At 43.9% G+C, this 23,428-nt stretch overlaps 2 pseudogenes; both read left to right on the forward strand.

Annotated features, from left to right (window-relative positions):
* The first annotated feature begins 2,014 nt into the window (after positions 1-2,014).
* On the forward strand, positions 2,015-5,261 carry LOC123084554 (probable LRR receptor-like serine/threonine-protein kinase At3g47570; annotated as a pseudogene).
* A 5,195-nt stretch (positions 5,262-10,456) lies between these two features.
* Positions 10,457-17,548, forward strand: LOC123084555 (disease resistance protein RGA2-like; annotated as a pseudogene).
* Positions 17,549-23,428: the final 5,880 nt, after the last annotated feature.

A 23,428-nucleotide genomic window follows, 5' to 3' on the forward strand; every position in this document is an offset into this window, starting at 1 on the left:
GTGCGTGCGTGTGTGTGTGTGTGTGTGTGTGTGTGTGTGTGTTCCTGCTTTAATTTCAGAGCTTGCAAGCATGATGAATCAGATGGTCTCATTGGCTTTAATGGGAAATTAGGGAATCTCATGGAAGGAGGGGAAAGCTCACACTGGACAGATCTACTACATCCATTTCTAATCTCGGTCCTTCGGTAACTATCAAGTTCCCTCCGCCATCCTTATGGTTTGATTTTTATGAATGGCTTTTCTGATGGGCAGGGTTTTCAACCTTAGGTGACTTTTCTGATTGTGCCACATGAAAATAAAATTCAAACTTAACCTGTTTTTTCTATACATCCAGTTAATGCTGTTGCCTGTAACATCATTGGAATATTTCAACGTTTGCTTCGACTACATGGCAGAGGACATCACAGAAGTCATTTTCACGCTCTCTTTTTCTTTACTCAAAATAGCGATACTTGTAATTCGAAAAGTATTTTTTTATTTAGCATGTGCCCACTTGGTGTAGCATACACCTCCACCTCGTATCTATGGAGATGTGTCTAAGATCCGTGTGAGTTACTTGTATTTAGTAACATAGACTGTCCGTCAAACACATGAACACAACCTTCTACAATCTAAGTAAGAGACGGTACCGGTAGATAAGCAATAAGTGGTTCTGCAGAAAGAAGATGACAACTCATAATTAGTGAAAGCAGCTCTGCTGCATTTCGTCAAAAATATTTTCATTGGCCGACCCCAGAGAGTGAACGTTGGTGCCTATTTAACGACTTGCACACAAGGAGAAGAGTCCTGAGTACAATAGTGAAAGACCCAGGGGCGGAGCCAGAAATTTTTGCCATTGGGTTCACTCACTGACTTGTTATAAGAACTTGGTAGGAATTAATTAAGTGTAAACTATAATTCTAGACCATATTACAACAATAGTATAACACTAAAAAAACAACCTAACAAATAGAAATATGACACGAGGTCAACCTTTTCGAGCTCGAGCTCATCTACACCTAGTGTGAACAGTAAATTCGAAAAAAATGATATTATATCCATCAAACATGCCCAATAATACTAAGTACTTGCAAAATCTCATGGCAATTCATACTGCAGGAGCTCTGGACAAAATAAATAAAAATAGGGCATCTGAAAAAGCTTCGAAAATATACTTTGGAGCACTGATTAAATTTTGTGTATAGAGCGCAACGAAAGTCATCTTGGATGGAAATTTTGCATCCACATAGAACAATTCGCCATCTTTGACGTCCAGAAATTTCAGATTTTTATTTTATTTATTTACTATTCTTTGAATATACTAGGCTTCATTAAGCAATATTAGATATGATAGCACTTATCCAATGTTGTGCTACATTATTAACGGATGTGTGCATGCCATACCGGTTGGATCATAGGAAACTCATCTAAAATAATTTCTCTGTGAAGGGGTGATCTTGATGCGTTAGCATCATTATCTGTCTGCTGATCAATTTCTCTTCCAGAAATACCGATCCATAGCCTAGTTCAATCAAAATACATGAAATAAATAATTAGAAAATTAGGGCGTCCACAATAGAAAGGAGATATGATGATGCGACTCAATACCGTGAATTTGGTCTATAGTAGCCGGCAGTCTCGCTACTGCCGACCTACCCATGTCGGCTTGTCGCTGGATGCGAACAGGAGAGGGTACATCGTAGAGTCAAGGAAGCAAATGGAAAGATCTGCGGGTTGCGGCTGCCGGCTGCCATAAGGAAACAGGAGAGAATGAGAGGAATAGGGAAAGGAAGACACGAACAGGCTTAGCAGGCTAGCATGGAGGTGATTCGTTTGTGGGCTTTTGGGCTTCTCACTAAGCGTTGGGTACCAAGTTGATGGGTTCAACGCATATTTTTTATTGGGTTCATCCACATACGTACGTGTCTAGCGATACTTGGCCAGGAAAAATTGTTGGGTTCAGCTTAACCCAACGATCCTATGCTGGCTCCGCCCGACCTACAGCCACGCCCCATCTCTACCTCCTTGCTCAACCATGAAGACATGGCAGCTTTTCATGGTCCATCATCTCGCTCATACCCTCTTTTTTTCTCACATCCAGCTGCTCTCAACCCACCAACAACCAAAGTAGCAACTATGGTGTCGATCTTCCGGTGCTCCTATCATTCAAATCCCTCATAACCAGTGACCCTACAGGGGCACTGTCCTCTTGGTCTTGGGACCCTGTCATCAATGGGACGAGAACGGCGCCATTGCCTAATTACTGTGAGTGGATGGGCGTGGCGTGCAGCAACCGCCGGCACCCAGGCCATGTCACTGCCATACGTCTGCTTGCCTTGGGCCTTGTCGGCAGCATCTCCCCGCAGCTCGGTAACCTGACCCACCTTCACATCCTCAGTCTTTCAGACAACAAATTGAAAGGTGAGATCCCAGGCAGCCTCAGTGGTTGTACAACACTTCATACCTTGGAGTTGAGGGGGAACAACCTCTCTGGTTCCATGCCTGCTTCTCTGGGTCTCCTATCAAAGCTCAAATTTCTCAATGTTTCTGATAACAATCTGATTGGTGATATTCCCATGTCATTCTCCAACCTCACAACCCTCACGCGGCTTAGTATGCGCAAAAACCAATTCCATGGCCATATCCCGAGTTGGCTCGGTAACTTGACATCACAGACACACGTAGGATTAGCCCAGAACGGTTTCAGTGGCCATATCTCTCCAGCTCTAGGTAAGATGGCCAATCTTTTTACGTTTAATATCATGGATAACAAACTGGAAGGCCCTTTTCCTCCATCCATGTTCAATATTTCCTCCATCTTATACTTCAGCATCGGCTTCAACCAGTTTTCAGGATCTCTTTGCCACTTGATATTGGCTTTAAGCTTCCCAAGCTAAAGTTTTTATCACAATTGTGAACCAATTTATAGGACCAATACCCGGCTCCCTGTCAAATGCATTAGCACTTGAATTTTTGATTCTTGGCAGAAATCAGGATAATGGCCTGATTCCATGGGACATTGGCATCCATGGTCATATCCGGGGATTTTTGTTAGGATACACTTTTCTTCAAACCACAGAGCCTAGTGATTTGGATTTCCTCGCATCCTTGACCAACTGTAGCAACCTGGAAGTATTAGACCTTGAAGAAAACAACCTTGAAGGTGTTATACCAGTTTCTATTGCCAACCTATGTGCATAGTTCAACTGGATTTCACTAGGTAGAAACAAAATAAATTAGGAGCATACCTGCAGGGTTTGGGAAGTTTAAAAAACTTGCAAAGTTTATCCTCACAGATAGCCTTTTCACAGGCACACTGCCTCTGGATATTGGCCAGATTTCTAGCCTCTAGTATCTCGACCTATCCCGTAGTAGATTCTATGGGAAGATTCCACAATCATTAGGCAATAGCACACAATCGAGAAGCCGCTCTCTATCTAATAAGTTTCTAGATGGCAGCATTCCAGCAAACCATGGTACTCTCACAAAACATATATCTCTGGATCTTTCTGCTAACTCCTTGAGTGGGGAAATCCCACAGGAGATACTTACTATTCCCTCTCTTACCGTACTTCTCAACCTCTCCAACAATGCTCTAAGTGGCTCCATTCCAACACAGATAGGAAAGTTGAACAGCCTTAGCGCAATCGACCTATCAATGAGCAAGCTCTCGGTGAAATCCCAGACACTCTCAGCAGTTGCGTCCAACTGAATTTCCTAATTTTTCAAGGAAATATTTTGCGCGGGCAAGTACCGAAAGGTTTTTCTTCTTTGAGAGGCCTCGAAAAATTGGATTTGTCTGATAATAAATTAGCAGGACCCATTCCTGAGTTCCTCCAGAGTTTTGAGATCCTAATATATCTAAACCTCTCTTTCAACAACCTATCTGGTCCTGTGCCAAATGAAGGGATCCTTCGCAATGCTACTGTACTGTTGCTCCCTGTAATAACATGCTATGTGGAGGTCCCCCATCCTTGCAACTACCTTCATGCCCAGGCTGCGCAGCATCGGCGTCGGGTCATACTCTTTTGCATGGTTGGAACTTTGATCTTCTCCATGTGCTCTCTAACTGCATGTTACTTGATGAAGACAAGAATCAAACCAAACAATGTTGCTGATCAAGGAGTCGGGTTTCACTTAGAGATGCATGAGAGGATATCTTATGCTGAGATAGATGCAACAATGGAGTCATTCTCACTGGCAAATTTGGTTGGTTCTGGAGGTTTCGGCAATGTGTACATTGGAACTCCAAATCTTGATGAGAGTTTATATACTGTAGCAATCAAGGTTCTGAATCTTGGCAAGCGAGGAGCTCATAGAAGCTTCTTGGGAGAGTGTGAGGCCCTAAGGAAGATTCGACACCGTAAACTTGTCAAAGTGATCACTGTGTGTAGCAGTTTGGACCGTAATGCTGATGAGTTCAAGGCACTTGTCTTAGAATTTATCTGCAATTGAAATTTAGATGAGTGGCTGTATCCAAAAGTAGTGACTAACAACGACCTGTAGAAGGCTAAGTTTGAGGGAAAGGCTAGGCATTGCTCTTGATGTTGCAGAGGAATTAGAATATCTTCACCATCAAATTGAGCCATCCATAGTTCACTGTGATATCAAACCATGCAACATCCTTCTAGATGATGACTTTGTTGCACACGTCACCGACTTTGGTCTAGCAAAGATAATGCATACTGAAGAATGTGAGCATGGTGGTGGTGGAACTGAAAGCAGCTCATTTGCGATTAAAGGCACAATTGGATACGTCGCACCAGGTCTGCAACGTCTGCAACGCTTTAAATTTATCTAGAAATATTTGTCCTTATATTACTTAATCCAATATCTAAATTGAACTGAGAGTGAAATCTGCAAAATTTGTGTCTATTACATGGCCAGTAACATCTTTGTTTCATGTTTGTCAGAGTATGGCTCGGGATCTGAACCCTCCCCGGATGGTGATGTATATAGCTACGGGGTTTTGCTATTGTAAATATTTACTCGAAGGAGGCCAACTGACAATTTCATGGATGGTGTGACAAGCCTGGTTGACTATCTCAGGATGGCCTATCCTGATAAACTAATAGAAATATCGGATGGTGGTGCAACCTACAACGGAGACTTGAAGAGCGTCACAAATATATTCTTGTATCCTATGTTTAAGCTTGGCCTAGCTTGCTGTGAGGATTCCCCAAGGCACAAATGAAGATAGGGGATGTGGTCAAGGAATTGAACACCATAAAGAAAGATGCGCGGCTCACATGGATTTTCGCGAATTCCGAGCAACCATCTGATCCAGGCGAGCAATGAAGTGATCATCTTTATTGCCAGTCTGCACCCATAGATTGTGGCACTGTGGTACAAGAAGCCTGTTTGTTGTGGTTTGGAAGTTAGCATTTTCATTGTATTTGTTTGTAGAATATGCAGTATTCATTTTTGATCCATTATGTTTACTTCTCCCTGAAGTTGTATCATCATTAGCCTGAAAGAACTACCACTTCGACTCAGCGCGCTAAAATTCAGCAAAGCATTTGTTGCTATCTGGTTGCTTCTCTGATTTAGATAACCATTGCATAGTATACTAGCTGTATGCATTGGTTACTTCGTGATCATATTATGATTGAGAAGAGTAATATAGGAATTGGAATAGTCTTTTGTTTTCTTTTTAAAAATAAATCGTGAATGCAATTTGTTCCCATGTCTCACTTAGTTGGTTCTTGTCAATATTCTGCAACCTCTCTATTACAAAATTATGTTTTGAGAGATGGATTTAAATGTATGATTGTAATGCTGCTCAAATTTTGCTAAATTAGTTGCTAGTCAAAATATGTTGGGCAAGCCCATTCTGTGTTATAAGTTTTACACTTCAGGTGAGTAAGAAAAGATTTTCAAGCATATGTGGTAAGCAATCTACAAAATACAAAAATAATTAAATTCGGGGCAGTAGAGTCTGAACGAAAAACAGAGCACCAATCTCTATCGGTATCATCACCGTGCCTTTCTCCCCTCTTCCTCTGCAATCCAACCAACACTGTTGTTCCGTAGAGCTATACACTTGGAGCGGACATTGGTCTGTTGCTTCTACTGCAGGAAGCAGAGGACAAAGACAGCCTAACGTCGCTGACTGATTATGCACCCTAAGATCTTATTGTAAGGCTGGGGAGCTCGCAGCATCATCTTGGCAACTCCGGGCGAAAAGTTGGAGCTGACTACTCAGGGTGGACGACACGAGCGGTCTTTCGGACCGAGCGGACCGAAGAACTTGTCCTTGGGCAGCCGGCGGCACGGCGGGGGCGTGCCGGCGGCATGGCAGGGGCGCAAGGAACTGTCGTCGTCTATGTCCGCCGCGACCACTGTCGTCGCTCGTCCGCTGGTCAGTGCCGCCGTCGTTCATCCGCGCGGCCACAAGACTCCCTGACGCCGGCAGGCATGTCTAGTGGATGCGCCGTGCTTGGATCTATCGCCTGGCCGGTAGGAATCGAAGTGGGACGCTCTACACCGCCACATCCGTCATCGTTCCGTCTCTGTACACCGGCCGTCGTGCCAAATTCTTCGCCGCCGGGAAAATATATTGTGAAGTTTAGGCTCAGGTGCATCTCCTTATCTAGCCATCCATCTCTGCATCGCGATTCCTGTAAGGAGTTTTGTCTTTTTTGTTTCTTCCAAATAAAACAACATATGAACTTCAAACTTTGCAGCACAACAAAACATTCTAACTAGAATGTGGGAAAAAACTTTTAGAATTTTTTCGTGCATCATAAATAGTAAAAATAGCATTTTTAATAGAGAAAATCTCATTTTGTATATTTATGTCGTCAAAAAAATCTATAGGTTTTTTCTCACATTGTAGTAAGAATGTTTTGCCATGTTGCAAAGTTTGAAGTTCATATGTTGTTTTATTTGAAAGAAATAAAAAAAAAGAAAATTTCACGTAGTAAGTTAGTTGTCTAGCACGGATCTTAAATCTATATTGGAGGATAAGGATAGGAGGTGTTCATGAGCCCATGCTCTAAAAATCCACGTCCTTCGCCGCCGCCATGCGCCAGCCTCCCTCCTTGATTCCTAATCTCTCTCTGGTTCTCCCAAGGCCGCCGGACACCTCCATGTCGAGCCGCGCTTCCTCGAGTGCTTCCCCGCGTAGCCATGCTCCGGCGGCATGCTCTGCGATGGCCACCGGCCGGTCCGCTCGGTCCGTTCGGTCCGGCTCGGGCTTTGTCGCTGCCGGTTGTTAACCTTTTAATCTTGGTTATGTATCTGCATGTTTAGTTTTGTGTCTGCATGTAACTTAGACGGTTTAGGGAGTAGCTAGTCGTTGAAGCTTCGGTTTTTAAGACGATATGCCGGGCTGCCGTGTGATGCGGCGAGCATGGTGAGATGTCGATTGTGGTGTGAAGCCGCGGTGCTGTGAGACGCGGCACGGTCGCATGAAGCGGTAAGGCGCACTGGAGACAGACCTGCTGTCTGCTTAATGGACTAGCTGAACTAGAGCCGAGTGAATCAGTGTACTAGTTTGTTAGTGTGCAAGCATGTAGTTTGCTTGGTCAGGTGGTTGCCGAGTAGTATGGGTAAGGCTGGTCATAGTGGGGAGTAACTTAGAGTAGTGTCATATGCATGACACTAGTCTAAGTTACTACCTTCATAATGCAAAGTAACATAATAGTAGTGTCATAGATGGCTTCATTTATTAGCTTGTAGACTCATCTTGTCTTGGGAAACGCTATGTTACAGTCATATTATGTTACCACCTCACATTAAATACTTGCCACATAAGCAAAAAAAAAATTGGAATGCGCTATGTTATTACCTAAGTTACTCCCACTATGACTAACCTAATGGAGGAAGTCTAGGACCAGGTTAGTGCATGGAGTGGTTAGTGGAGTAATGGGTCAAAGTAGTTGCATGGCGTGGTGGCCGTGTGTGGTTGCTCGTGTGAGTGGGTGTGTCCTACCACTGGTGTGTGTATATGTACTGCATTGAGTTAATGAAAAGTAAAAGCCGTGAGGGCTGTACAAAAGATGTTGTGTTTGTATGTCCTTGTGTTCATGGGAGTGTTCATGGGAGGAGAAGGAGTTGTGTGAGGCAGCTCAAGGAAGAAGAAGGGGTGCTGCAAGGAGAGGCGGCGGCAACACTGGTCCGGTCCCTGAAAACAGGACTACGGCACTGCTCGGTCCGGTCCGGTCCGGAACGCCGATGACTCGGTCAGGGACCGGACCGGCCCGTACCGTGTCCTCCCTGACTGATGACGGTGATACTTGCGGGCGCCGCTGGCCTTTGAGAAGGCGTTGTTATCCAGTTGCCTCCATCTTTCTATTCTGGACTCTGGAGCAATGCCTGGTTACATGTCTTCCTGGAACAGGCAGCGGTAGCACAACTTGGGGCGCGCACATTCCTGAAGAAAGGCGTCGTTTTTGGGTCAGCTTGGTTAACGCGGTCCGAAGGCTGCAGATATTCTTTCCTATGAAAGTGGTGCATGGTGTGGCACAAGTATTGACGATTAAGGATTTTCCCCCGCTTTTATATTATAAAGCAAACACTCAATACATTCAGTTTGCCAGGGCCGCAGCACAGATAAACCCAAAAGAAAACAAAAGAAGAACAAAAAGAAATAAATGCCGACACCGGTAGATCAACGAAGAGAGGAAGACCAGCAACCGCTGCACCCGGCACAAGTATGTTGGAATTCCGTTCACAAGATCGATCACATCAAATCACAATAAACACACGCGCACAAAAACTTTTGCCAAGGGCTCTTGTCGTGCCCCTTGTTTTCCTTCTTTATTGCTTTTCTATTTTTCTCCACGGTTACAAAGTTGCAGGCCCTGTGTATTTATATATATACACGTCGGCCAGTCCCAAAGCTAACAATAACCGACTTGGACTCAGCCTAAACTCGTAGAGACCCATAAGTCTTAAACCGGACTCTTGGACTCCTACTAGTACACGAAGTTGACTCCAATACGTACTACTAATCTACTATACTACATGGCAGCTTAGTACACGGTATACTACTATGACACTTCACGTACATGCACAACATGCACACGTACCTTAATTAACTAGCACTCATCAACCTAATTAAGATTACTGCTAACAATCTCTCCCTAATTTGGACTCCATGTCTTCTGTGCTTCTCCGGTCTTGGCTCGTTGATGATTCACCCTTTGTCGATTCATCCGCTCACACCATGACAAGTCAAATTGTCGGCTAGATCATTTGCAACAAAGTATTATTGACAGAGTGGACAAATCACGGCCGGCATACTTTCCTATGCGAAAAATGTTAGAAGAAGGATGCAGACGTTCTTTCCTATGGAAGGTTTCTCTTGTTTCTTCTTGTCCTTGGCTTTGGTTTGTTGTTTTCTCTTGGCCGGCCAACGAGCAAAGCTTTGTACTCTTCGACCCATGCGGCCAGTTTTCATAGAGACCTCTACCTTCACCTTATATTCCTTGGCCGGCGCTTCCCCTCTCTTCTCCTCTGACCATCCAGCGCCTTCCTCTCTTCTCATCGGCTTCCTCGGCTCCGGCGTCGCTCTCAGGTGCGAAGATCCATCTCCCTCCTACCTTATCCTTGGGCATGTAGTACATCTGTTTATGTTCTTGGGCTGGTTGGTCGGATCGAGGAACAGTGTATTCCACGCTGTTGAGACCCTCCACCCCCCTGTACAACTCCTTCATTGTACAAGTGTCGCAGAGGTAGAACAAAGGACTCAATCTCAAAAAAAAAAAAAAAAACAAAGGACTCGCTGGCAAGTAGTATGTGTTTGTACGACTCAGAACATAATAAGAAGGCTTACGTGAGACTGTATTCGCTGCCTCCAGCATCCATTCATGGGGATTACTTTGTATTTTAGCTTGAACTTGATCTCCTTGCACCAATGATTATGTGATTTGTTATACCGATGACATCAAAATTTGCTACTCTTGCTGAGTTTTATTCATGTTCTCTCTGCTTGTAGCTAGGTGTACATGATATGCAGTAATTTTTGTGCAAAAAAAAGTGTTACGTATGTCCCGATTGCCTTGTACAATCATCAAGACAATATCCAGCCAATATCTGCTGGTGGATAGCAACAATACCCGAGGACTAGAAAAATTCAGAGAAGGATATGGACTAGGAGAAGAAGCATGTTGTTTGGCGATTTCTGCCTCCTCTCATTCTCTTGTACTATTTGAGAGTATCGCTGCCTGCCTCATGGCTGCACCAGCTCCTACAATGCTGCTTCTCACTTATTTATCTGGTGTAAGCTCATCACTATGTTCTCGTCTGTTTTCCTCTACAAATCTTGCTCTTGGGTTCTGTTGTTATATTCGTTCTTGCAACCAACTAACTTATTTGATTTCCTATTCCTGCAGGCTTTTCAGCAATTGCCATACTCACTGGCGGTATCCACCCCCAATCAATAAGGACTATCCTTGGTGTTCATTCAGCACCCACAAAGGAATCATAACTTCCCGCCATAGAAATATAAACCAGAAAATATCGCAATCCAATGGCAGAAGTAGCATTAGCTAGTGCTGCCTTAAGATTGGCCGCATCGCCCCTCTTGAAGAAGCTCCTTGCTGATGCTTCAACATACCTTGGAGTGGACATGGCGCGTGAACTCCATCAACTGGAGACCACTATCATACCGCAGTTCAAGCTAGTGGTTGAAGCAGCCGACAAGGGAAATCACAGGCCCAAGTTGGACAAATGGCTTCAAGAACTCAAGGATGCCTTCTATATGGCTGAAGACTTGCTAGACGAGCATGAGTACGATTAACCTCCTCAAGCGCAAAGCAGATGGGAAGGATTCTATGCCGCCTAATGACTCTTCCATTAGCAGCATATTTATGAAGCCTCTACATGCTGCATCGAGCAGGATGTCCAATATGAGATCAGATAACAGAAATTTACTTCGCCATCTCAATGAACTTAAGGATACCCTAGCGAAAGCTAAGGACTTTCACGAACTGTTGCGCTTACCAATTGGTTATAATGCAGAGAACCCCACCATACCATCATCCATTGTTCATGTGGCTACATCACTGCCACCTCTGAAAGTGATTGGTCGTGATAAGGATCGTGATCATATAATAAATCATCTTACCAAGACAACTGGTACTTTTTTTTTTCGAGAATGACGGGGGGGGCGAACGCCCCACCGGTTGTTATATTACCCGAAAGCGACGTAGCGTCATACAGTGTTTCTCATCGAGGAGATAAAAAACATCAAGATAAGAGGTAAATCAACAGAAAAAGAAGAGAGAGAGAATGAGGAGAAACTAGGCGGCTGAGGAAATGAAAGAGCGAAACAGGAGGAGCTGTTCCCTCGATCCAGTCTCAAAACGCTTGGACCACAGAAGTGTATCGTCGGCCGCTCGCCGGAGGACGTCGCCAGCCCTGCAAACGATGGAGTTGAACACCACATCATTCCTGGCTTTCCACACACTCCACATCAGGATGTAGAGGCCCTCCTTCCAAGCAGCAGCGTCAATTTGCGTCGGGGGCGGTGTAGAAAGAATTTCGTCCACGGAGGAGAAGGTGCCCAGGCCAAGTCTAGCCCAGACGGGAGCCACACGAGGGCATGCAGCGAAGAGGTGGTCCGCCGTTTCCTCCGCCTGGCAGGAGGCACATGTCGGGGAGGGGGCGCAGTTTTTGGCATATAGGTTAGCCCGAGTGCTAAGCCTATTGCCGACCAGCAGCCTCGCGAAAATCTTGATTTTGCTCGGAAGCCGGGAGCCCCAGATGTCGATGGAGTCCTGGTCGAGCACGCCGTGTGGCGAGAGAACCCGAAAAGCAGCCCGGGAGCTGAAGGCCAGGTCGCCCCCCCCACGCCATGAAGCGGCGGTCATGCTCATCCAGCAGATGAACATCTCGCAAGAGAGCATGCACGGCGCTGAGCTGACCGGCCGCCACCGCGGAGAGCCTCGGCTGAAGCGCGAGGCCTCCCTCGATGACTGCAGCGACTGAAGCGTTGGGCCGCGTCGAGTGGGAGAAGAGCGCCTCGAAGGTGAAGCAGAGCGCACCGCCAGGGAGCCACCGATCCTGCCAGAAGGAGGTGGTGCGCCCGTCCCCCAGCTGCACCCGAGTGATGGATCGGTAGGTCGGGAGCGCGGCCTGGATAATCGTCTGGAGGAACGAAGGCGCCGAGCATGGGTCCCCAACGTCACCCCTGAGGTGACGGAGGAACCACAGCTTCCGGGGACCCAGGCCGGTGAAGAGCGTCGACGAAGTTGAGAAGAAGGCACATGTTTTGCCGCCGGAGGTCGCGTATGCCCAGACCGCCTTCCTGCACATCAACACACACTTTGTCCCAAGCAATTAAACAGCGAGCACCGGAGCAAGTATCCTTGCCGGTCCAAAAGAAAGCACGACGTCGACGATCAATCTGCTCAAGCACTCCAGGGGGTAGCATATAGGAACACATATAATAAGTGGCAATGTTATTAAGCACGACATTACAAAGAACGAGCCTACCGCCCGAGGAAAGGAGAAGAGCGCGCCACCCGGACAAATACCTATCAAAGGAGTTGATGAGGGGGTCATAGGCGGAGATGGGGAGCTTAAGAGGGGAGAGGGGGAGACCTAGGTAGGGTTGAGGGAAGGTGGATATGGGGCATCCAAGGATTGCGGCCATCTCAGACGACAGCTCGGCTGAGCAGTGCATGGGGACAAAACCGGATTTATGGAAGTTAATGGTGAGCCCGGTCGCCAAGGCAAAAGCGTCGAGGATGTTTTTAAGATAAGTAACGGAAGGGAGGTCGGCACGACAAAGAATCAAAGTATCGTCGGTGTATTGCAAGACGGGGCAAGGGAAGGAGGGATCGATCGGGTGCTGCAGACGGCCGGCGGCGCTGGCAGCCTGAGTCATGCGTTGGAGAACATCCGCAACAATAATAAAGAGGTAGGGGGATAGGGCGTCGCCCTGGCGAATGCCGTTGCGGCAAAGGATCCAGTCACCCGGGACATTGTTAAGAAGCACCGAGGTGTGGCCGGTAGAAAGGATGGCGTGGATCCAGCCACACCAACGGTTGTCGAAACCCCGAGCGGACAAAATCATGAGAAGGCTCGACCAGTTAACGGAGTCAAAGGCTTTGCGGAAATCAATCTTAAAGACCACAGTGGGGGCCTTGCGCAATTGGCGGGCTCGGAGAAGATCGGCGGCGTAAACGATGTTCTCAGAGATGCGCCGTCCAGGGAGGAAACCCGTCTGGTCAGGGTCCACCAGAGAGTGAATGTGAAGCTGAAGGCGGGAGCAGAGAGCCCTAGTGATGGCTTTCATGATGCAATTCTGAAGCGAGATGGGCCGGAAATCAGAGGGGGAGCGAGCCGCCTCCGTTTTTGGCAAGAGAACTAAAAAGGCGCGGTTGATTCTGGAGAGATCAATAGAGCCGGCGTAGAAGTCATCGAACACTGCCTGGACGTCGGAGGAGATCAAGTCCCAGAAACAGACATAGAAGGATGGGCCAAAACCGTCCGGCCCAGGGCAAGAGAGGCGGTTCATGTCGAAAAAAGCTGCACGAATCTCGCCCGCAGAGAAGGGTCCTGACAAAGATTCAGGGAGGGGGACGACGCCAGGGTAAAGTTCAGATAAGGAGAATGTCCAATCACAGGGAGACGCAGTGCCAAGGAGACCTCAATAATAATCTCGGAGGACAGTCGCTTTGTCCGCGTGAGAGGTGAGTTCGTGCCCCTCGAAGGAGAGGACCGGGATGCAGTTCCTACGAAAACGAGCTGAGGCAGAAGCATGAAAAAACCCCGTGTTCTCATCGCCCTCGACGGCGTAACGGAATTTCGCACGAAGTTTCCAATAGAGGACCCTCTCCTTAACAGAGGTATGCAAGGCACCAATGGTAAGTGTGCGAAGCATGGCCTCGAGCGGAGAAACGCGACGAAGTTCCTCAATGCGATCAAGAATGTCAATAAGCACACGGCAGTCCTGCTCGCGCTGGGCAGCCGGAGCAACACGCCTAGCCCACCGTTTGCAGCTGAGGCGACACCGACGAAGCCGAGCCACAAGACGGGCAGTAGCATCCGGACGAAAAGTCGAAGTCCAGGCGGAGCGCATAGAGGAGTGAAAGGACGGGTGAAGGGTCCAAGACTTCTCAAACCGAAAGATACGCGTTGTGGGAGCCGTTGAGGAGATGGATGCAACAAGGGGGACATGGTCGGACGTGGAACGGGTGAAGGATGCAAGCGTGGAGGTGGGGAACGCAGAGTCCCAAGCGACGTTAATGAGCACTCGGTCTAGGCGAGCAAGAACGGGAGAGGCCTGCCTGTTGGACCAAGTGAACTGGCGGTCACGGAGCGGAAGATCAATGAGAGCCAAGGTGTTAATGAAATCATTAAACCAATTAGCCTGGACCAGCGAAAAGTTATCATTGTTGGAGTCTAGGACTGCTATGTACTCCGGATTGGCCATTGTTGGAGTTGGAGGCATGGGAAAGTCCACTTTGGCACAACTTGTTTACAATGACAAGCGGATAAAAGAATATTTTGATGTGACAATGTGGGTAAGCATCTCACGCAAACTTGATGTTCACCGTCATACACGGGAGATCATCGAGTCTGCTTCTCAAGGGGAGTGCCCACGCATTGATAACCTTGATACACTTCAGCATAGGTTGAAAGACTTACTGCAAGAATCCGGGAAATTCCTTCTTGTTTTGGATGATGTTTGGTTTGAACCTGACAGTGAAAGGGAATGGGACCAACTATTAGCTCCTCTAGTTTCCCAACAAACAGGAAGCAAAGTTTTGGTAACCTCTCGAAGGGATACATTTCCAGCTTCTCTTTGTTGTGCGGAAGTGTGTCCTCTGGAAAACATGGAAGACGATCAATTCTTGGAACTCTTCAAACACCATGCATTTTTTGGACCAGAAATTCAAAATCCACGGTTGCGTGAAAAGCTAGAAAAAATTTCAGAGAAGATTGCTAAAAGGCTTGGACAATCTCCTTTGGCGGCAAAAGTTGTGGGTTCCCAGTTGAAAGGGAAAACAAGTATCACTGCTTGGAAGGATGCTCTAACTATAAATATTGACAAATTAGGTGAGCCCATTAGAGCTCTACTGTGGAGTTATGAGAAGTTAGATCCATGTATGCAGAGGTGCTTTCTATATTGCAGCTTGAGTTGGTTCAACTTTGGATGGCAGCGGGACTTGTTGATTCATGCAACAAAAACAAGAGAGTGGAAGACATTGGGAGAGAATGCTTCAAGGAGATGATCTCGGTTTCATTCTTTCAACCAGTACATGACGATTACACACCCATGTACTGTGTTATCCATGATCTCCTTCATGATCTGGCAGAATCACTGTCCAAAGAGAACTATTTCAGATTGGAAGATGATAACATAACAGAAATACCATCCACCATCCGACACTTGTCTGTTAGCGTCGGTAGTTTGAAGGAACACAAGCAAATTATCTGCAAGCTTCGTCATTTACGTAGTATTATCTGCATAGCCCCCCTAATGGATGATGTAAGTTACCTTTTCAATCATATACTGCAGAATTTGAAGAAGTTGCGCGTACTATATTTGTCATCTTATAGCAGCAGTATGTTGCCAGAATCTGTTGGGAAGTTGAAGCACCTTCGGTATTTAAACATTGTCAGAACATTGATTTCTAAATTGCCAAGATCCCTATGTACTCTTTACCACTTACAGTCACTTCTATTAAATGATAAAGTTGAGAGTTTGCCTGAGAAACTCTGCGATTTAAGGAAGTTACGACATCTTGAACAACATGATTACAGAATATACACATCAAACAAGAAAGCATTGTGTCAAATTCCTAACATTGGCAAGCTAACTTCACTTCAACAATTTGAGGAATTTTCTGTGCAAAAGAAAAAAGGTTATGAGTTAGAACAACTGAGGTATATGAATGAGATTCGTGGCAGTTTAAGTGTCACAAATCTTGAGAATGTCAGTACGAAGGATCAAGCCCTAGAATCAAAGTTGTATCAGAAAATTTATCTTGGCAGCTTGCAACTTGTCTGGAGCCACATGTATAACACAAATGAAGAGGATAATTTACATTTGGAGATTCTAGAAGGCTTGATACCACCACCTCAACTTGAAGATCTTACAATTCACGGTTACAAATCTTCAAAATACCCAAGTTGGTTACTTGATGGTTCGTATTTTGAGAATTTGGAATCTCTGAGCTTTGTTAATTGCAGCACATTACAAAGCCTACCATCCAATTCTGGGCAACTTGACAATTGCACTTCACTTTTACTCGACAATATGCCAAACCTGAAGACATTACCTTGTCTTCCGCTAGGACTTGAAATACTGAAAGTATACAAATCCCCATTGCTTATATTTATATCCATTGATGAGATGGAACATCATGATCAGAGAGAGAATATGATAGATCACTTGGCATCAATTCTTGATTTAATTTGGAAGGTGCATTCCAGATCAGATATTACAAGTGTACTCTCAAAGGAACAATCATTTATGATGCAGTTGGTGATAGTGATGCATGCTAATGTGTCGAATATTCGGAACCTTAAAGGTGCTCTACGAATAAAGGATGACGAAAATTTTATAAAAAATTATCTTATCGATGCATGGATAGACAGTCACAAGCAAAGGATCAGACTCATGTATGAAAGGGGCATTGGGTTGTCGCTGGTTCCACCAACAGGGCTTCGTGAACTGACTCTTTCATCATGCAATATTACAAATGGAGCTTTAGCTGTTTGCCTTGATGGCCTAGCATCACTTAAAACATTGGTCTTAGAGCAGATTATGACTTTAACTACACTTCCTTCAGAAGAGGTCCTCCAACACTTGACAAAACTTGACCGCTTGTTCATCAAATATTGCTGGTGTCTCAGGTCATTAGGGGGTTTACGAGCTGCTACCTCTCTTTCAGATGTTAAATTGATTTCCTGCCCTTCTTTAGAGTTGGCATGTGGAGCAGAATGTTTGCCATTATCCATTCAGAGCCTGAGTATAGACAAGTGTGTGCTTGCAGCTGACTTCCTGTGCGCTAATTGGCCACACATGCATGATATTGAAATAAGAAAATGTAGAAGCGCCACATGCTTGTCTGTTGGTAGTCTTACCTCTGTTAAATCACTCTCACTGGAGCACTTGCCAGATTTATGTATGCTCAAAGGATTGTCTTCACTGGAACTTCACCATGTACAATTGATTGATGCTTGGAAACTCAACCTCATGTGTATCTCACAGTTTCGTGTCCAGTACTCATTCGTTGTGAGCAGCTCTACAATACTCAACAACATGCTTACGGCAGAAGGCTCCACGGTTCCAGCATTTCTCTCTCTTGTATCATGCAATGAACAATTCATTTCATTTGAAGCATCCGCAAATTTCACATTTGTCAAGAGGCTTACGTTCCGGGGTTGTCTAATGTTTTCCCTGCCATATCTGAAGTGCTTCTCCAATTTGGAGCATCTAGATATCTATGACTGCCCCAACATATCATCTTTACCAGATCTGCCATCCTCCCTCCAGCTCATAAGCATACATTCATGTGGTGAGCACTTGATGGAAAGCTGCCAAGCACCTCATGGAGAAAATTGGTCAAAGATCGCGCATATTCGCTGGAAGCTATTTGAATAAAGCATGATTTAGATGCCCTCATACAAATAAATGGAAAGGTAAATTAGCTCCTGTCAGACACCTTTGCACTCTCAAATATCATGGGCATTTCGTTATTCTTTTCAATCTTTCAAATAGTCAGCACAGTTTCCTTCATTTCTTTTACATCAATTATAGCTGGCTCATTTTACAATTTGACTCTCCTACTTGGCGGCCCTGATCTCCCCCCCCCCCCGGGTCTGACTCCTGCTTCACTATTTTCCTGACGCATTGCCCTCTTGCACGTCGTCTGGTGCTATCGCTGACGGTGGACACTGTACTCGTGTTGCCAGTTATACATTTCTTCATGTTATTATTCATTCATGGAGCAATAGCTGAAAGGAATATTTAATATGTATCTTTTTATTGTCGTTCTGTTGTACTATCCACTTCTGGAGTACGACATACTTTTGGTCTGTACGGATTGTAATTGGTATCTCTTGTGTGCTCTTACAAGTGATGGTCTCTTTTACCATTCACTTTCATAATGAGTTATGCATGTATTTCAGTACTTGGGTTTCACACTTGATACAGTGTTATAGTAGAACTTTTGTTGGAGGCACGTATGATTTATTTTTCCATTTGACAATAATGCTTCTGTTTCGAACCGTGTCATAATTTGCTGAAGGTAGACTGTTGTACCACTACCATCGTCACTTGTCTAGATGTTCTCCCTGCGGTTGAATTATTTTACATTCAGAAGTCTAAATTACATAATAAGTATCAATTGAGGAAGATGAAAGGTGCTTTCGTCTGAAGTTGCCAAGTTGCTCTGCAGTGATTGTATGTGTTCTAGGTAGAAAGACTGTTGCTTCAGATCTTCAGGGAATATGCTCTAGAAGGCCTGAGCTGGTCTTTCTGCATGCTTAACTATTCTCATCCCCTTAATTAGGTGATGTTTTTTGTGAAAGCAACCAGCCGGTCAAGAGGATATATAAAATTAACCATTCCCTGGTATGTTATTTATCACAATAACTATGAATGAGCACTTTGATTTTATACATATGGCTTGTGTTATCTAGTATATAGTAGGACTGGTTGGCCTGCGTGAAGTATGTGATGTGAGCACCAGTTTATGGCAGTTTGCCATGCGAGGCATTAGAAATTTATAATGGCAGCCTGGAAAGCGCAGACCATGTTGTTTTTAACATAGTACAATTGAAATCACTCACATACACGAGCATATACTCACCCCTATGAATCAACGCATGCATAACCTATCCCTATGAGCACCTCTGATTTTTACGAAGCATAACCTGGGACCTCCGGTTAGTTCTGGACACATTGATAGCCACTAGAACAAAAACGGCTTTGATGACACTATATTGGATCAAACCGGCACTCTAAGACCGGGCCGGACACTGTAGCGAACCAACCCAGGGGGTATTGTAGCTAATGCGTATTTTCAGTTTTTCAAGTGTTTATTGAAAATACGAACATTCTTAAAACATGAAAAAACGAAATTTTAACTATTTTTCGATGCGAACATTTTTTTTCAAATATGCGAACCTTTTTATAAAAAAATTCAAACATTTTTTGATTTTGTGACGAATTATTTATACTTATGAACATTTTTTCAGAATTGTCAAGATTTGTCTGTAAGTGCGAACATTCTTTTGCAAGTATGAAAACTTTTAAAATTTTGCAAACATTTCCATTAAACATGATCAATTTCAAAACTTTATGAACATATTTTCAAATGATAATACTTTCCAAATTTAGGATCATTATTTGAAAACACAATTGTTTTTCAAATTTACAAACATTTTTTCTAAACATTTTTATTTTCTAGGTCTTAAGAATTTTCCCTCTATTTTTACATTTTTCTTCTCTTTTTTTCTTAATTTTTTGTCCCCTTTTTCAATTTTATTATTCTTTTGATACCGTTTAAATTTTTTGCAAATTTGTTAAGAATACCATAAAATGTTCTTGTTTTCACTTATTTGTTTACAATTTTTTTAAATACTCCGGAATTTCATAAAATGTTCCCATTATGACTTTTCATCCACAAATTTAAGAAATGTTTGTCTTTTATAAAAAGTTCATATTTTTTAAAAGTATAAGGTTTACAATTTTTGTTTAAAATTTTCATAAATGGTTGGGAATGTTTTAACAATTTTGGAAAAAGTGTTCAAGTTTGTAAAATTTTCATACGCAATTTGAAATTCTAATTGTTGAAAAAATTCACAAAATGGTTAGGACATAAAAAGTGTTAACATTGATTGATAATGACGTTAATTGCAAATAGCATAAGCATTCAATTTAGAAAAACTACATGCTGACGGATGCACCCGTCTGGCCTAGTGCGGCACACTTCTCTCAACTGGTGTTTTCTTAGTATGGATAAATGACCCCAACTTCTTGAAGCAGCCTGGCATAGATATATGAGGCAACATGCCATGTATCTTCCCCTTTTCACCGAGAAACCTCCAGAAAATGCAAAACTTCTCAAAAATTTAAACAGCTTAGCATGATGCCTTGAATTGGTTATAGAAGCTTCTTGTTCTTTGAGTGATTTTCTCACTACTGGAATTCGCTGGAGTTGTTGCCTCCGTCCTTGCATTCTTCTCTCAGTAGATCATGTTGATAACGTGTTGCAAAGTAAAACGAGAGACAATATCCAAGAAAAGTAATGATGACTATGTGTAATCATCTTTATTGATAGTCCATATATTTATATAGTGCTACAAGGGATGCAATGCAACAGGTGCCTGTTCCACAAGGGGGGGGGTGCAACCCGCGGCAATTGCCAGTTAGCAGTCGTGTTTTTTAAGCATGGATTAAGTTAATCCTAACAAAAACTGTCCCAGGGAAATTTATCCGATTTGCCAGATTTTAGTAGCCTACAAAACCGTTCCAATAGCCACGTTTGAGCGGGAAATCTATATTTTTTGAGAGACAAAAGTGCCAACTGGAGTAGCGCCACAATGAGGGAGGCCCCGAATATAGCGGTGGTCGGGATGCGGGCCTCGCCGGTCCTCATGGCGGGTGGCCCCCATTCTGGAGTTGCGGGTGATCATAGAGGCCGCATCAGCGGGCTACCACATGAGCTTGTGCAAGCTCGGCGCCTGGGACGGACGACCACCGCGTGAGCCGAACTGTCCCCACACCGAACAAGGTCCAATTCCCGCCCCATAACTGACCCCCTCTCTTTTATTATCTTTATCTATTAATAAAGTGGCTATCGGTTTTGGGCGTACGACGTCATCATTTTTGTAGAAAAGTCCCTCTGTTTATGAGAATTCAACCCACAATCCTAAATTTAATTGCAAAAAATGGTTCGTTTTCCTTTTTTTTCAAACACCCCCTCCTCTTTTAGTTAATGAACCAGCGGTGTTAAATTAAGTGAAAAAAGGATTCACATTTTTCCGGAAAACACCTTGATCTTTTATTTAATGAACCTGCCATCCATCTATTTTTTTGACAGGCTCAAATGCTTTTTGAAAATATTCATATCTTTTAGACCCTAACTCCAATTTTGACATGTCATGTACGGAAATTGATTAGAAAAATGACTAGAATCTTAATATGATTTTATTTTACCTCTTAAATATTTTAAAAAAGTGATTCTAATACTTTTTAAAAATATTCATATCTTCTAAACCCTAACTCCAATTTTGACATTATATATATGGAAATTGATTAGAAAAATGTGTAGAATCTGAATATGATGTTCTTTTACCTGTTAAAAAAATTAAATGCTATTTAGGGGACAATATTAATCAATAGCGAACAATCCATCTTTCTTTCGTACCGGTGTAGATCGGGTTAGAAATCAACGCCTCAACAAAATTAGTTTGAAGAAGAAAGAAACCATCTATAACCACGCATGCACGAGTCGGTAAAACCTCCAGGTGAAAAAAGTAGATTTCTCAACTTACACGGAGAGGAGAGACACATTAGAATTGGCCACATTCAAGCGAGTTGTGACTGTGAGCACCGAGGCCGCCGTTGACAAGGGTGGGAAGGAGGGTAAGCGGCAACATAGATAGAGTGCACGTGGACCCATTGAGGTCTTCATTCATGATTACTTTGTTAGGGAAGTGTGGTATTTTTTTCCATTGCAACGCATGGGCTTTTTTGCTAGTTAATACAAAAATGAGTTCACGTGGGCGATCGCCCCCCGTTGACTGCTAAAAAAAGGTCCGATCCCCCCCCCACACACACACACATCTTATCTCCTACAATCTTGCGAAAGGCAGCAGAATTATTATTTTTAATTCAGAATGGCTTTAATTTGTCTGTGATTCTCGAAAATCTTTGTGAAACTCAGTCCGCCATAGTAGTAATTTAATTCTGAATCTGAATTGCCTGCTGATCATCATTAATTGAATTTCCGTCTCTTTTTTCCTTGTTCGTTCCATGTTGTGCGAAGAACCCATTAGTTCTTACCATGCTTGTACAAATTTTTTCCTTCTTTGCTCATGGATTGCAGAATTACAATTTGGACATACGGTGATGCCAAGATAACGAAGCAAGCAAGAGAGCCACGGGGCTCATTTTTTGTTTGACCACAAGGTGGAGGAGCTCCTGTGAGCTTCCCGGATGCAACAGGAAAGCAAGACATTCATTTTTTTTTCCAATGATTGTTTTAGAAGAAAAAAGGAAATGAATCATTCGTTCATTTGCTTAGTGAAGTTCAGTCTATTGTTTGGGCTTCTGGGACCAATTCTGCTGTGAACTAAGATGTGAAATTAGTCGTTTCCTCAATTGTGGAAGACAACGGCATGCCCAACAGGCCACCGGGAAAACCCGGTCAAGGGGAGGCCAACCGGATGGAGATGGTGGCCACCGGAAATGATGATCCCGCAGAGGACAGTGTGCAGACAGTAGAAGGCTACGTAGGTGATCAGCTGGTGGGATAGGCATGAAAAGTGAGACAGGGATAGAAAAATCACCGTGGAACCGTAGAATTCCCCGGGATATTTGACACTATTACCTTGTTGAACTGCTGCTTTTTACTTGTTCATCCGTGTAAGCTCACAACTAATCTCCTCTGTTTTTCTATACAAATCTACCCCTTTACTATATTATCTTCCATGTTGCAACAGGCTAATCTATCTTGTGATTTTCCACAACAACATGTGTTTACCATTGCTATATTCACTGGTTGTTTCTACCTCCGATCCAGAAGGACTTTTACTGCTCTTCTATTATTTATTCAGGTTAGATTCCACCCTCAAAATAGTGTGCTTACTTTTTTGCCATTGTCTACAGATCGGATCTCCCAGCGCATTTCTTTTTTCTTGTCACCATTGGAGTTTGCCAATTTTACTCGTGATTTCCTACTTCAACAGGTTTTTTTCATCCATCAGTGCTTCCAGAAATAATTTCAGTCCTAGTATTTCAATATATTCAGGCAATTCCACACTAAAACAAATCCGAAAAAGAAGTCTGTTCTTTTACCTGTTTCCCATAATTTGTGCTTCCCATCAGTGCTTCCAGAAATTAGAAGTCTGTTCTTTTACCTGTTTCCCATAATTTGTCTTTCTACACCCAAGATCTCTTCATCCACAGAACAAACACAACTCCCTCCCTAGGCCAATACAACCAAAAAATAGACCCTAAAATCCGATGGAAGTGTCGCTAGCTAGTGCTACCTTAAGCGTAAGCTTAAAATTGGCTGCATTGCCGGCCTTAAAGAAGCTCCTTTCTAATGCTTCAACGTACCTTGGAGTGGATATGGCACGTGAGCTCCATGAACTGGAGACCACTGTCTTGCCGCAGTTCGAGTTGTTGATTAAAGCAGCAGATAAGGGAAACCACAGGCCCAAATTGGACAAATAGCTTCAGGAACTCAAAGAAAATGTTTTGAGAGTACACTGAGTGTAACTTGACTGTAAGAACCCATCCACTGGATAG

This window comes from Triticum aestivum, chromosome 4A (genome assembly GCF_018294505.1).
Source record: "Triticum aestivum cultivar Chinese Spring chromosome 4A, IWGSC CS RefSeq v2.1, whole genome shotgun sequence".
NCBI lineage: Eukaryota > Viridiplantae > Streptophyta > Magnoliopsida > Poales > Poaceae > Triticum > Triticum aestivum.